Below are 16580 nucleotides of genomic sequence, written 5' to 3' on the forward strand. Positions count from 1 at the left end.
TCCCAAAGCCATGTGTATCTAAATTAGTAATGTCAGACAAATCAAAACAGATGTTACGCATCAGAATAAAAGCACAGCTGGAAAGTGACCTATGTTTCCATTTGAACAGCAAAGGTGGACGGGGTAGGACATGGAAAGCCCTTGGGAGATGGATTATGTCTCATTCTCTGCAAATTGCCACGGGCTCCAAGAGGTCCATCCATTCCCCAAGACACGATCCCAGTTTCCACGGTTAACGGCAGTATTGTAGCTTTCATGACAAGCCATTCATGCTTTGTCCACAAATAACTAAAGCAAAAGTTCCTCTTTTAGTCCCTTATTACACAGAACGGTACAAAATGGTTCGGATTCAAACTCATACCTCACTGAGCATGCTGTCTTTCCTTTAACTTTCTCCATAATCCACAATGTCGGCAGAACACATACCCTTTCCTACGTCACCCCAAATCTTCCCTGTGTTCCGATCTCTAGTTTGTCACCATCTTCCCAGCTCTAACTGGGCAGAGGGCAGACGCATCTCGTTCCCTCACATACTTTTACCCTTAATTTTAAAAAGTCTGTTTGTGACAACAGAAGGTTCATTAACTATGTTTACCAATGGTTTTGTCAGAATCAAAATAGCGCCTTTACCCTAATAGTTATTTGCTTAGCAAATGAAATCATTCATCTTGAACCAGCTGATATCTATTTGGTGCTCTGTATTCTTTACAGCAAAGAATCTGTACTAGTGTGATCACAAATAGAGAGGAAGATTATGTTATATAGTTAAAACATGACTAAAATGCTGTCAGATTTCTACGTAGAATCCACCATGCACACATGTGGTGAATTACACATAATATAGATCTGTGACACGCTGGCGTTGGGGTTAGACAGATTTGAGGCCGAGCCCCACTGGGAAAGCTAACTCACCCTCCTGGCACTGCGTGAGGCTCACTAAATGATTTTTATTAGCATAATTACTATAAGTCATGAAACCCATAATAATATACCACTGAACACATATCTTAAGGTTTACTCTAAATTTTCTCAAAACCTTTTGATTATTAAATGTTGAATTTAAGTGTAGGATATAAGCAACACACATTTACCAATATTCATTGAAGGATGAGTTTAAGGCAGGATAAAGAGGGTGAAGAGGACCATGCAGGGGATGGTGGGAGAATGATGAGTAAGGGGCAGTGAACAGTCCCTTAGGAGTGGCAGATTGTGTGTGACTTGGAGGAATTTGTTGTGGAGGATATTCTACATCACACTACAGGACTTGGAAGTCATTCTGTGGCCAGTGAAGAGGATCACAGGATATTAAGCAAAGGAGGAAAAGATCCCTTAGGTAAGTGCTATGGACTGAATGTATGTGCCCCCCCGCCCCCCCGCAAATTCATATGTTGAAGCCTAATCCCCAATGTGATGGTATCAGGAAGAGGGGCATTGGGGAGGTGATTAGGAGGTAATGAGGGTGGAGCCCCCATGACGGGATTAGTGCCCTTATAAGGGGATGAAGAGACTAGAACTCTCTCTCTGCCAGGTGAGGACAAAAGAAGAAGGTCATCTATAAATGAGGAAGCTGGGTACCACCAGAAGCCAAATCTGCGGGTGCCTTGATCCTGGACTTCCCAGCCTCCAGCACTGTGAGAAATCAAAGTTGTTTTTAAGCCACCCAGTCTCTGGTATATTTGTATATTTGTCAGTCTGCAGCCTGAGCAGACTAAGACAATAAGAGAGGTCAGCACAAAGGCTAGAGGGGGGTCTCTTGCTCCCACTTGCAGTTTAAATCCTGAATAAAGGTTCAGGCTCAGATGAGGGGGGTGATTCAGTGCAGCTTGAGGGTTCATGGCTCTGTGTCAGAGGACACAAAATGGACTAACCAGCCTGGGACACAACAGGGATCGGAGCCACCACTGCAGAAAGAGGGGTCTGTGGCAGCACTGACAGCCAAGGTGGGACTGAGCCATCTGGTTCAGGGAGACTACTTACAAAGCACAGAACATGCATGGGTTATCTCCACAGGAGCAGGTGGGCCACAGTGGTGTGCTTGTGGATGTTCAAGGGCAGATGGAGATGGAGATGTTTAGATGATGGATGGATGGATGGATGGATGGAAGGAAGGAAGGATGGATTGGTGGGTGGATGGATGGATGGATGGAAGGATGGATGGATGGGTGGATGGGTGGATGGAAGGATGGATGGATGGGTGGATGGGTGGATGGGTGGATGGGTGGATGGGTGGGTGGATGGATGGATGGATGGAAGGATGGATGGATGGATGGATGGATGGATGGATGGAAGGATGGATGGATGGGTGGATGGGTGGATGGGTGGATGGGTGGATGGATGGATGGATAGATGGATGGGTGGATGGGTGGATGGGTGGATGGGTGGATGGATGGATGGATGGATGGATGGGTGGATGGGTGGATGGATGGATGGATGGATGGATGGATGGATGGATGGATGGGTGGATGGGTGGATGGGTGGGTGGATGGATGGATGGATGGATGGATGGGTGGATGGGTGGATGGGTGGATGGGTGGATGGATGGATGGATGGAAGGATGGGTGGATGGGTGGATGGGTGGATGGGTGGATGGGTGGATGGATGGATGGATGGATGGATGGATGGATGGGTGGATGGGTGGATGGGTGGATGGGTGGATGGGTGGATGGATGGATGGATGGATGGATGGATGGATGGGTGGATGGGTGGATGGATGGATGGATGGATGGATGGATGGATGGGTGGATGGGTGGATGGGTGGATGGATGGATGGATAGATGGATGGATATGCACTTAGGAATTTACTACACATTTTACTGCTATAAAGGCTGTGCAGCCCACAATTTATTGTAATATCCATACAGCCAATTGATTCTTACAGAATGATTTAGATGATTTTACTAAAAATTCCTGTATCCACAGCAAATCTATGGTTACAATTAATGAATGTGACCTTGAAGTTTTGGTTGATATTTTCATTGACATTACTGAGTATGGGCCAGAGGGCAGGAAACTATGAGTGGCAGAGGTCAAATGCCACCAGCGTATAGCCCTTGAACTAAGAACAATTTCTGCATCTTGAAGGGTGTGTGAGGAAAAACAATAATTAAAAAAAACAAAAATGTCCAGAAGAATGTATAACACGGACTGTATGTGACCACTAAGTTTAAAATATTTAATATCTGACCCTCACAGAAAAGATTTCCTAACTCCTGAGTAAGATTAAAGTGAAATAATGAAGGATGTCAAAACGTCATCCATCTATCAATGACCTGAGCGACATCTTTGCTGAATCAGATATTAGTTTCTGAAAAACGTAACCATAGTTTACCACATTTTTGGCGGTGTTCACAGTACAGGGGCTACTGACACATTTTTAAGTATAACCTGCATCATTAACATTTCCTCCATCACTCCTTTAATTCTAGACAATCATGAAGATAAATAAATCAAGCCCTGGTTTGTGGCACTGGCCAATTCTCCGGGTGTAATTCTCCCACCGTGGTTGATCTCAAGCTACCAATGTGGCACCACTGAACCCAGGGTTGGGAGGAGATGTTATCCAGCTCACAATTTTGTGGCATTTCTATCACACACACAAAAGAGATGTAAATAACTTCAAGCGCATAAAGAAGAGAAAAATGTAGTGAACTGATTAGGAAGTGATGTGCTTTGAGCTTTACCGTCGTTTTTTATTAGAATCTACTTAATTGTAAGTTTATATACTTTAGTTTTTATTTATTTTTTAAAATCCTGTGGCTTTTTCTTTTTTTTTGCGGTACCCGGGCCTCTCACCGCTGTGGCCTCTCCCGTTGCGGAGCACAGGCTCCGGACGCGCAGGCTCAGCGGCCATGGCTCACGGGCCCGGCTACTCCGCGGCATGAGGGATCTTCCCGGACCGGGGCACGAACCCGCGTCCCCTGCCTCTGCAGGCGGACTCTCAACCACTGCGCCACCAGGGAAGCGCTATACTTTAGTTTTTAATACAGGCTTTGTTTAACCGTTTTACAACCAATTCATGAACTCCTGACATTTCAACAGTCGGCTCTCAGGGTCTATGAGAGTAAAGCACCAGCACAGTACGGGGAGTGGCCCCGAGGTGGATTAGGGGATTGGCCAAGAGCGCCCAGGAAGGACTCTGTACGCAGCAACCGCAGAGCTCCCTTCCTGATGAATAAGCCCCAGCCCTTCCTTCACCCAGCCAGACATCAGCCTCAGGAGGAAAGGAGGGGGAATCTGGCATCTTCTTTTCCTAGGTAGAAGACTGTTTTCTGACAAATGGTTCACACTATCAGATAGAACTAAAGCAGAACCGGAGACTGGATACAGACCGGTATTTGCCCCCAAATACCATGGGTGCAGCGCAAGAATAAGACAAAATCAACTTTTGACTAAATGAGGAAACGTGTTCTTCACATACACAGACTGTAGACTGTGCTAAATTCTATGTCTCTGCTAAGGGTTAGAAACGGGACATTGCCTAAGGTACCGAGATGTAAAAATATATCGAAGAAAATATCACTTGCATAATAAGTACACACTGAGCTTTTCTAAGTACGTAGGGTCTGATCATGCTCTCAGTACTTTAGTACAAGAATTACATCGATTCTCCCAACTCTATGATACAAATACTATAATTGTATTAGTATCAATACAACTGATAAGGAAACTAAGGCTGATAAATTATGCGAAGGAAACTGAGGCTTAAAAATTATGAGATGCTCGCGTGGTGGATCTAAAACAGTGTGGCAGTGTGACTCCAAGGACTGTGTTCTTAACCATGAAGAGCATCAGGACACTTTGCCTCTCATGTCACAAGGGAGTTGAAAGGTCACCTTCAACCCAGGAACCACAACAGGAATCAAGATCTATGTTAGTGTCCTCACAATAACTAATTTTGTAGGAAACTGTCCAAATTTAGGTTAAAACACTTGCTCCAAAAAGGTATGGGTTCACAGCGACTTTGGAACCACACGGTTGGAATCGACAGTCAAGTGAAATGACACCACCACGACTTGGGAGTCTTTCCATTACGATAAAATCTGCAAGGAAACAGCCTAAGGAAAAAGAGCCATCTGGGGACCAAACAGAATAATGAAGTTTAGGCTCCTTTTATAGGGCTGCTGCTTGGAACTGATTCAGCATTTATTGTATATTTGTGGCTTCATCATCAGGCTGCCACAGAAACTCTGTCGAAATGTCTGCGTGGGGGGCATGATTCGATATTTAAAAAGAAACATTCAGTCTCGAAATCTTCAGCTATTGGGGTAAAAATGGATGAAAATACATCATCTTTAATAGAATCTGCAGCTGTCTTCCCCGATGTCCCCACCATCACCAACCATAACCAAACCCAGCGGTCCACCTGATAATTATCACTTTAAGTGTCTAGATATGACTGTGATGTATCTGTGTTGATGACAACCACTGATGATAGTAATTTGATAGCAACTTGATGACAGTAAAAGCGCTTTGGCGATCACAGGAGCTGCGGTGGACATCCGAAAGCACAGCAGTCTATGACTGCTCTCACACGATTCTCATAACAGTGGGTCAGTATTCACAAAGATTTCATGTTTGAAATCAACAGATCCAAGGAAGAGTGAAACAAAACATAACCATGGGCTCTAAATTTTGTCCTCATTAGAAGCCCTGCAAAAAGGCATTTTTTAGACAGAGGGAAGGACAGATCACGTGGCAGAATGTTAGCAAACAGTCCACCTGGTTGAAGGGTACATGGGCTTTCTTTGTATGATTTGTAAGTTTAATTTCATTTCTAAATAAAAAGTTACAATGAATAGCAACAACAAAAAAAGCCAGTGTCATTTTTTTCCTTGCAATGATAACAGAAGCATCGGTGTCAGGACTTCTAAAAATGTAGGAGAGAGCTTCCGTGACAATTGACAGTCTTCCGAGAGATGCCTGCAAAAGTTCATCTGATGTTATATGTCAATAAAGAAGGGAAGCAAAAAAGAGGAATAGAGAAGCTATGTTATCAATGCCACAGAAATGCCTATTTGCACAGAACACTGCTTAACATGCAGATTCCCTGCCCTACAGAGAACTCGAATTTTAGGATCTCTAGGAACGACTCGAGGATGGTTTTTTGAATCACTTTTCACGGTTCAGTGCTTTCCAACCTACTTTTCATTATTCTCTCCCACTAAGTTCCACCAAGAAATTGTAAAACCACATACGTTCTGGATGTCTGCTGTGTACTGCAGACCCACAAAGGTGACAGACCCACGTTAAAGTTAAGATATTTCTCCCTCAAGGACCGACTTGTCCACCGCTGCGGGCTATTTCTTCCCCCTTTAGAATCATACCCTTGTCCACCACCAGTTACTCTGCTTCAGTAGTTTAGGGATGAAATCAAAAACTCTGCATTTTAAAGAAACGCTCCAGGAGATTCTGGTGCCAGCGTCCCCCTAAAGATGTTCTAAAGGTGTTTCCTAAAGGAAAAAAGACGGCTAGGATTCTACTACCTCAGCAAATTACCTCTGAATACCGCACCTAGAGCAAAGGGATTAATTAGTAGAAAAGTGAACAATTCACGGCAGTTTCTTCCCCATGAATTGGCCATTGAAAACGTGGTCCCCACTGCTGGGTGAGCCACAGTATTCCTCAGAACACAGAATTTTATTCTCAATAAATACATAGTTATCCAAGCCTACCTAACATGAATCTTGGGGGCATTTGGAGAGGAGAAGGTCAGGGTGTTCATGGATGGGGGGCCTCCAGTCAGTACACAGCCTGAGCCTGGGGCAATGATTCTCAACCCTCACTATGCTTTAGGACAGCTAGTAGAACTTAAAAAAGATATAAATGCCCAGGTTCCGTCACCAAATTCTTAAGTCCAGTCGGTCAAGGATGTGCCCATCTAACCATATATTTTTAATGTCAGGGCATCTCAGCGACTATAATACTGGGAAGAGAGGCAGCAGTGGAAACCAGTATCCAAAAGACTGTGTAGCTGGTTTCCATCCCAGCCTGGCAATAATCGTAAGAGGGCCTAATGGGTTTTGAAGATCATGGTGAGTATCTGCCTCGAATCCATTCTCAGGTGAGTCGCTCAGTCACACCTTAAGTGGTTGTTTCTGATTTGGGTCAGGTCCACGGGCATCACCAGGACACTCAAGGATTATACCAGCCACTCTCTTGGAAAAGGAGACCACTGAGGTTGGGGGATGGGGTCGGGGCTGCAGTAGGGTTCCACACTTAGCAGAGAGCTACAGACTCATCAGCTTGGTGGGCCTGAGAAGCAAGTGGGTGGAGGCCCACCTAAGCCACACTCACCTACCAGGCTTTGGGCAGTTAAGACTAATTCCATATTATTTGCAAGGGGCTTAAGATTTCTGCTTTCCTACCCAACCTGGTTAAAACTGGATCTGACTAAAAGGCCAGAGATTGTAAGCATGAGATCTAAGATCCCCATTGCCAGGGTGACCCAAATCTCCAATCCCAGCCCAGTCATGCAGCTGTGACCAATGCAACAAAAATCCAGTGAGTGTCTTTTATGTGCTTTTATGTGCTATGTTAGAAATTGGGGTGTGGCAGGGGAGAAATGGGAAAAAATCCTGCCTTCACAGAGCTTATCATCTAGTGGACTGGTGGCTGGAGAAGACAGAAGACAAATAAGAAATAATTAGACACTAGAGGGATTTGCAGTCCTTCTAGAATCTGTGGCTGAATATCTTGAATCTGTTTTGGAAAAGCATTTGACACTTATTTCTTCACATGTTGTTTGTAACCCATTTCCTCCGTTCCTCCTTCAAGGACCTTGCTGACATGCAGCTGAAAAGATATTCAGAAAAATGCTATTATCAAACTCACCTGTTCTATAGAATTCTAGCATATATTACAATGTTACAGTATATATGTCTGGTGGGAATCAGGAATGGCTCCTGTACCTAAGCCAATCCTAAATCATTAACTCTCAAAACATTCCAGAACAGACCCAGAGAGACAGCTCATGACAACATGATTTAAGTGCATCATACTTCTTCAGACCTTGATGTGGAAACAGTAAATCCAGAAGGCACACAGTATACATACACGCTGCACTTTTTATTTTCTTTCTCTATAACCCACTGTCAATTTCTATTACATAACTTGGAGATGCTCTTTGCACATGCCATTGCATTGTACTACATCTTCGTAGGAAATCATATGATTATACATGTGTGGGCCTCATTCTGGACTCTATTTTATTCTTTCATCTACTTGCTCACTTTTTGACAAATCATAGTTGCATATTTTTGCAAAGTTTACTGTGCTTTATTTCACACTAAAAGATTTTAATGAAAAATTTCCTATATTACTGTATAAATAATAAATACTAAAATTTAGAAATGTTGGTTACTAAGTAGTGACTATTCTTCGTTAAATTGACCCACTAAACTAATAACAGTGAGAACAAAACTAAAGTACCTCTTCAAGGGAGAAAAGAAGATATGAGATGGCAAAGTCCTCCTTCATTCTCCAGGACATTTTCTTATCAAAAAAGCCAAGATACATCCCTATCAAAACCCATAGCTTTTTTTTTTTTTCCTTTGCAGAAAAAAGAAAAGCTGATCCTAAAATTCATAGGGGACTCTAAATAGCCAAAACAATCTTGAAAAAGAAAGAAGTGGAAAAGAAAAAAAAAGAAAGAACCAGTAAGTTGGAGGACTCACGTTCTGACTTCAAAACTTACTGCAAAGCTATAGTCATCAAAGCAGTGTGGCGCTGGCCTAAGACAGACATATGGACCAATGAAATGTGACTAAGAATTCAGAACCCATAAACCTATACATTTATGTTCAACAGATTTTCAAAGATAGTCCAAGATCACTCAATGGAGGAAGGAATAGTCTTCCACAAATATAGTTGCTAGGATGACTGGACAGCTACAGTAAATTGTAAAAATAAAGAAAAACAACAAGTATTGGCAAAAATGTGGAGATGCTGGAACCCTCATACATTCCAGGTAGGAATGAAAAAATGGTTCAGTGACCACGGTAGAAGTTTAAATCTTCTTCAAAATGTTAAACATAAATAACTATATGAGCTAGCAAACCCGCTCTTACATATAAGCCTCAAAGAATTGAAGACAGGTATTCAAACAAATACTTGTTCACACATGTTCATAGCAGCACAATTCACAACAGCCAAAAGATGAAAACAACCCAAATGTCCATCAACTGACTGATGGGTAAACAAAGAGAGTTATATCTATATAATGGAATATTATTTAACTATGAGAAAGGAAAGGAGTATGTATTACAACATAAATGGACATTAAAAAGCTAAATGAGAGAAGCCAGACACAATAAGCTATATAGTGTGTGATTTCACTTATATGAAATCTCAAGAATAGGGAAATTCATAAAGATGGAAAGCAGACTGGTGGTTGTCAAGGGCTGGGGGGGAGAGGAAAATGGAGAGTGACTGTCTAACGGATACAGTATTTCCATCTGGGGTGACGACATGTCCTGAAACTAAATAGTGGTGATGGACGCACAATACTGTGAATGAGGTAAATGGTACACTTTAAAATAATTAAAATGGGAAGTTTTATTTTCGATGGATTTTATCACAATAAAAAGTTATAATCCTTCTACTGTGATGCTCTTAAACTTTATAACCTTCTTAAACCATATACACTTTATTATAGTCATGTTTTATAAAACTATCTATACAGAAAATCTAACGTCAAATACTTTTATTTGCATAAATCTTATTTGTGTTTTTCAATAATTCTGAGGCAGGAAAGGAACAGTTTCAAGGGATAATTAAGCTTTCTTATCTGTATAATATTCATTTGGAAAATGTTCCGCCAATGTGCTGAAATATATGTTTAGCCTCAAGAATGAACATTGAGAACGCTTTCGAATTCATAGTTTCTGGTCACTCAGAATGACGTAGCAGAGCTGCTCAAGTCCTATCAGCTCCCTGGACCCCAGTTCTTACAGTTTTCAACTCAGCATCAAATAAACCACATGCTCTTAGTTGTTACTTGACTCTGATATTTCCCAGGTTACTATTTCACCCCTACCTTTTTGAGTCTTGTTAATCAGTACATTTTTCTTTTTTATACTCTGACATATGCCCCATTAGGCATTTATAACTGTTGTCCGCAGAGAAGCTCATGTAGAAAAATATATACAGGGTGATACATTAAGGAAGAGAGATAAATGCTGCCCCTTAGGAAATGATCAATTCCAATTTCAATACCTGCCAGAGGCTTTAGCATTCAACAAGATTGAGTGAGCCCGCCCCCTCCCTGGTGCTCATGACCACAGAAGCTGCCAGAAAAATCTATCAGCGTTAGGTCTTCGCACTAAAGAACTGCCCCACAAATGCAAAATCAACAGTTTTTAATGTCCTTGCATGTTGCACACTTTAATTAACCAATTTCAGTTTGTGTCTTAAACACTCTTCGAAATTCCGTGTTACGTGCACAGGCTCAATTACTCTGATGAATACCAAATATCTCTGTTAGTCCCAGAACTGCTGAGGACATTTCTGTCTCATGAAAAATCAAGGAAACATAAGGCATGAACGATGGATATCATTCCTTGGGGAGTTGGTACGGAAAAGGAATCTGTTCCTGGTGCCCAAGACTTTATTTAGCTTAAATCTATACTGAGCATTTACATTTGATTCACGATGTTCTATGTTTTAAAAATCCATTATTAAATGGGAGGAGAAAATTTAAAAAGGCAGAGGCAAGGGTACAATGAGTCAGGCTTCAGGGATATTTCAAAATATTGTCATTGAAAGCAGTGCCTTTTAACTTAGAGACACAAATAATAAATCTGCTTTTAAATCTTTCTGAAAGGGGCACTTCCTGGGTTGTCATCTCGTCTGCCTCTAAACAAAGGTCTCTTCCCATGTAGAGCATGCTTTCCTGAAAGTTCAGAAATGTGACAGTGGTAATAGTATTGGCTCTTTTTCTAGCCCATTCATGTTCATCAACTATAAAACTAACTAGTAGTGTGGACTGCAAAAGTCACCCCTCTTCAAACCAAAAATAAAATTGATTTAGCTAGATATTAGAATGGCTAAGCAAGTGACAGGGAGTACTGAATAAGTACGTCCTCCATCAATTTGGACTCAAGATGAAGTTAATCCTTATAAAACATACCAACAGTAAGCACAAACCCAAATGATGAAATGGTCTGTGCTAGGACTTCTCTGTTTCTCTCTCTCTCTCTCTCTCTCTCTCCATCTCCACCACCCTCCCCTACTTTTCTACACTACTCAGACAAGACCATGAGGGTTTTCTGCTTTTCCTTCTGTTATTTAAAATATCATCTAATAGGTAAAAAATTGTCAGACCACATATAAAATAGATTCTTTCTGTAAGGAATAAATGAAGTAAAGTCAAACACTTTCCTAAGCCTCACCCTATTTAGATTACATAAGCATCTACTGTGGCCCACAGTTATCTGAAAACATGCAGAAAACAGAACTATGCCAATATTTGGCAAGTCTGTGGTAAACATTAAAGGTTGGCTCTAATTTGGACATGTGAGAAACTAAATTGAAAAACCTGTGTAAATAATTTGTTAATATTTTTCTGTGTTAAAACTAATCAAAATCTACAATTACAATAAGAATCATCATTTTACAAACAGGAGGGAATGGTAACTCAGGAGATATAAAAATGCTTAGTTACATTAAGTACAGCTGTGATTGGGGTGTTGATAAAATGTGAATGTGAAGACCCAGTATAACTGAACTGAAACTCTCCTGGCCACCAGTTTTCATACCTATTCAGAATGTGTCGTTTGGGGCTGTGATACTATTCGTTAAATGGTGTTTTCTTTCAAAAACAAAATAATTCCAATAAAAGTTTTCAATCTTTTCAAAAACATCGTATGTTATGAATATTATTGGGTTGGCCAAAAAGTTCGTTCAGATTTTGCTGTAACATCTATGGAGAAACCCGAACGAACTTTTTAGGCCAACCCGATAATTTATTAACACAGAAGTGGAATGAGTTGACATTTCGCAATTTCTTTTTCTAACTTTTATTGGAGTATAGTTGCTTTACAATGTTGTGTTACTTTCTGCTGTACAGCAAAGTGAATCAGCTATACATATACATACATCCCCTCCTTTTTGTTTTTCCTTCCCATTTAGGTCACCACAGAGCACTGAGTAGAGTTCCCTGTGCTATATAGTAGGTTCTCATTAGTTATCTATTTTAGACATAGTAGTGATATGACATTTGGCCACATTGATGCTGCGTGTTACGCAAAATAGTCCTGCTATGGACTATTGTTATGCAAATTGTTATATAAATCTGAGATTCACTGCCAACTTTGAGATAGAAACTTAAAAATATTAAATCGTATTTATTCTATTTTAGGAAAACTCTGCCCTTCGCAAAAGGAAATCAGTTAAACCTAACTATATTTAAGTGCCTATTTTTTTTTATAGTTAACTTATTAATTCAGCTGCCTCTTAAGTCCATGGCAGGAAATAAAACTCCCTGTGATTTAAGGCTCTCTTGCCCCATAGCATTCTCATCACTTTGGCGGCTATGCAGAGGCATGTCGGGTAACACACAACCCAGAGGAACTCACAAAAATCCAAAAGTGGAAGAAAGTTGTGCTTTGAAAAACACCTGTAAGAAAATCTGATAAAACATGTTCTGCCTTTTCTTACCTTGAGTCATCCACAAATGTTGTTACAAAATGATTTTTTTTCAAATTAGCCCATTATCCAGCCCCATGCGCTAAATAGTCTTATCTCATTTTTCTTGGACGATAACAGTACATTCGGTTCTAACAAACACCGTTTTATAATTACTTAAATAATGTTCAGAATTTTGGCCTGACACATATATTGCTCATCACTGCTTCAAATTTTTGTCTACTGGATTTAAACTTTAGTTCCCAAGGTTGTAAGAAGTTTCATTAGACTAGACTAGACTAGACCCCTGTATTTTCAAATCATCAGAAAGTATTTTTAGATCATCATCACAGACCTGAGGTTAGGGAAAAATGATTTATTTTTTGAAGCATAAAATACATTCATTGGAAGAGTACTAGGTAGCTGACAGATTCAAAGGTGACCCTGTTGAATGAGGCTTGTCGAGGAACCGAAACTGGCAATGCCTTGGCAAAATTCTGCCACTAAAATAGTCAGCTTGGAACAATGCAGCTGGCTCTTCAGCCCCAGGAACTTTCCACTGAGGAAAAAGGGATTTATAATAAAAATTCATAATAAAATATCTATGTGTGTAATAAAAACATTTAAGCTCCAAACTAAGAAAAAGATGATGTTTTCTATTTTTATTGGATCCAAAAGACTTAGTAACTTTGAGACATGTAATACATTGGAAGCTTTAGTCTAGAGTACAGTTGACAGTAAAGATAGGCAGCTAGCTAGAAGATTAAGGGATTAAAGAGTGAGTTAAAAGAAAACAGACAAATGACATCCCTACGGAATGAAGGGGCTGAGATGACTCCAGGGAGGCAATAAGATGTAGAGGTAGAGAAAATGCAAGATGAGCAAAGTGACGGAGCTCCCAGATTACAGCGTGGAGAAGAAGAAATGCATGTTCCATCAGCAACGCTCTAAGATCAAGCCTCCCTCCCCCCCCACACACACACAAGACCAGACACACATGGTATTTTAAAGCATGATTATGTGAGTGTGAGAGTGTGTGCGTGTGTGTGTGAGACAGAGAAAGAGATCCAGTATTTTCTGCTAATATCATTATTTTCATTTCACTGATTACAATCAACCCTGATTATCAGAGCCATCAGTTCAAGTAGTTTAATTTAAAAATTGGCTTAATTATGTAGAACAAAATTTACAGAACACATGTAGGAAAAATTTATGTAGAACAACAGGTGATTGTCTTCTGTTATACAGATATACTAATTGGTTCAATGTATTTCATATGTCAAGGTGACCCGTGGAACACATGTGTAACATTCTAGTCTTATCTAACTAGCCTATTCTTTAAAATGTTTTAAATTTTTTTCTTCTTCCTCCCAAAGGAGTTTTTGTTTAATCTTCTAACTTGATCCCACAAAGAGTATCTTCTAGTTACTGTTTTTCAATAGAACTATTTTCTTTGGTTTTATAATAAAGATTTTAAAAAGTAAAAAGGTGACTTAGAATCAAGACTGAAAGGACAATTGAGTTAAAATATATTTGCAAAATAAGAATATAACCCACAGCACGGATAAAAGTTTGCATGGATAATAGAGAATATTTGTAAATTCTTTGTGATGAACTGAGTTCAAAGTTTTCAAATTACATATCACTACTGAAATAAGAAAGAAAAGAAGTTATGCAGTGAAGAGCATGATTTTGCATACGGGGGTGACATATATCGCCAGCAGGATTCTCCTTCAAAGTCGACACCGTGAACATTTTGTAAGAGTTTAAATGCTGTGAATTGTAGTTAACCTGCTTAATTCTGAAAGGTCCTTTTAAAACTATTTAGCAGTTAAGGTCATTTAATAGAAAATACATTTAAGGAATTTTATATGAAAAAGAAGGTTTAGATTAATGAAATAATTTAAATGAATCTCTTTAGGGACGTGGAATTCAAGTGATCAAGGAAGGTCAGCGTGTGTGTGTGTGTGTGTGTGTGTGTGTGTGTGTGTGTGTGTATGTGAAACAGAAATGGAGAGAGAACAAGAGAGAGAAATACAAACATAGGTCTTCATTACCAGGCTCCAATCATGGAGAAGACTCAGCATCATGGATGGAGACAGCCCCTAGGGTGCCCCCTGTAACCCAACGTCTGGGGTTCATATTCTGTTATGACGCTCTCCCCTTGAGTGTGGTTGGGCGTGACAACTTCTAACCAAAGTGCTGGGACACTGGTTCCTTGACTCCGTCTTGACCACAGGCTCACTCTAGAGATTCTGTTTCAATCTGGCCTCTTAACCGACTGAGCTGGGAGCCCACGTGGCTAGCAGCTGAGAGGGGTTCCAGGACCTGAGACATCCCGCAAGAGGCCAGGGCCCTTAGTCCTAACCCACAGGGAACTGGATTCCGCCAACCTAGTCAGCTTAGAGGTGGGTTCTTCTCCAGGCAAGTCTCCAAAAGGAGAACACAGCCCCCCCTCACCTTGACAGCAGCCACTTGAGACCCTAAGTAGCAGCCTCAGTGATGTCACAGCCAGACTCCTGACCCACAAAAACTGAGAGATGCCAAGTGTGTGCCTTAAGGTGCTAAGTTTATGCCAATTTGTTAAAGAGCAGTAGAAAACTCATAAAGCTAGCCTAAAGCAATTCATGAAACCAAGTCTACAAATCAAGGAAAAGATAATTTCACAATTTTTGAATATATGGGGGACTTTTTGGACTATGGATGGGAAAAGAGAGAGGAAAAGAGAGGAAAGTAATGGGACATTTTGGAAGGTTTTTGGTTACAGAAATTTCATTTAGTGGGGGAACACATCGGAGGTTGAGAGAACAGAAGAGAGCCTTTTGACTGGAACCAGTACCATGAAGAAAGCTGGGAAGCAAGAAAATGCAAGAGGCATCCGAAGAATCCTGGAGAAAAGAGTTAGAGCAGGTACAGTGTGGAGGCTCCTTAAAAACTACAAATAGAGCTACCATCTGACCCAGCAATCCCGCTACTGGGCATGTACCCTGAGAAAACCGTAATTCAAAAAGAGTCATGTACCACAGTGTTCATTGCAGCTCTGTTTACAATAGCCCAGAGATGGAAACAACCTAAGTGTCCATCATTGGATGAATGGATAAAAAAGATGTGGCACATTTATACAATGGAATATTACTCAGCCATAAAAGGAAACGAAATTGAGCTATTTGTAATGAGGTGGATGGACCTAGAGTCTGTCATACAGAGTGAAGGAAGTCAGAAAGAGAAAGACAAATACCGTATGCTAACACATATATATGGAATCTAAGAAAAAAATGCCATGAAGAACCTAGGGGTAAGACAGGAATAAAGACACAGACCTACTAGAGAATGGACTTGAGGATATGGGGAGGGGGAAGGGTAAGCTGTGACAGAGCGAGAGAGAGGCATGGACATATATACACTACCAAACGTAAGGTAGATAGCTAGTGGGAAGCAGCCGCATAGCACAGGGAGATCAGCTCCGTGCTTTGTGACCGCCTGGAGGGGTGGGATAGGGAGGGTGGGAGGGAGGGAGACGCAAGAGGGAAGAGATATGGGAACATATGTATATGTAAAACTGATTCACTTTGTTATAAAGCAGAAACTAACACAGCATTGTAAAGCAATTATACTCCAATGAAGATGTAAAAAAAAAAAGAGTTAGAGCAGGGACTTGTGCTGTAGTGGAATCACAGATGATGAAAAACAAGGCAAGATTAAGTTACACAAACCTTGAAGGTACACAACATGGAAGAGGGTCTTCATCCTTCTGGGAAAATGGCAGGCAGTTTTCTGAGAGTGGGAATGACATAATCACTAGGATCTTCTAGGAACAACACTAATATATCGGTGTGTGTGAGGGTTCGGAAGAAAGAAACACTGAAGGTAGAAACGCCCAGTAGAAGATCATTACAATCATTCAAGAATAGATCAGGTCGGTAATAACTACGGCCCGGCCAGCTCATTCCAGAATAAGT

At 40.7% G+C, this 16580-nt stretch overlaps 1 protein-coding gene across 1 annotated transcript in view; it reads right to left on the reverse strand.

Moving 5' to 3' along the window:
- Positions 1–16580, reverse strand: part of MYO16 (myosin XVI) — a 427770-nt gene that overhangs the window by 361855 nt on the left and 49335 nt on the right.

This window comes from Pseudorca crassidens, chromosome 18, assembly GCF_039906515.1.
Source record: "Pseudorca crassidens isolate mPseCra1 chromosome 18, mPseCra1.hap1, whole genome shotgun sequence".
NCBI lineage: Eukaryota > Metazoa > Chordata > Mammalia > Artiodactyla > Delphinidae > Pseudorca > Pseudorca crassidens.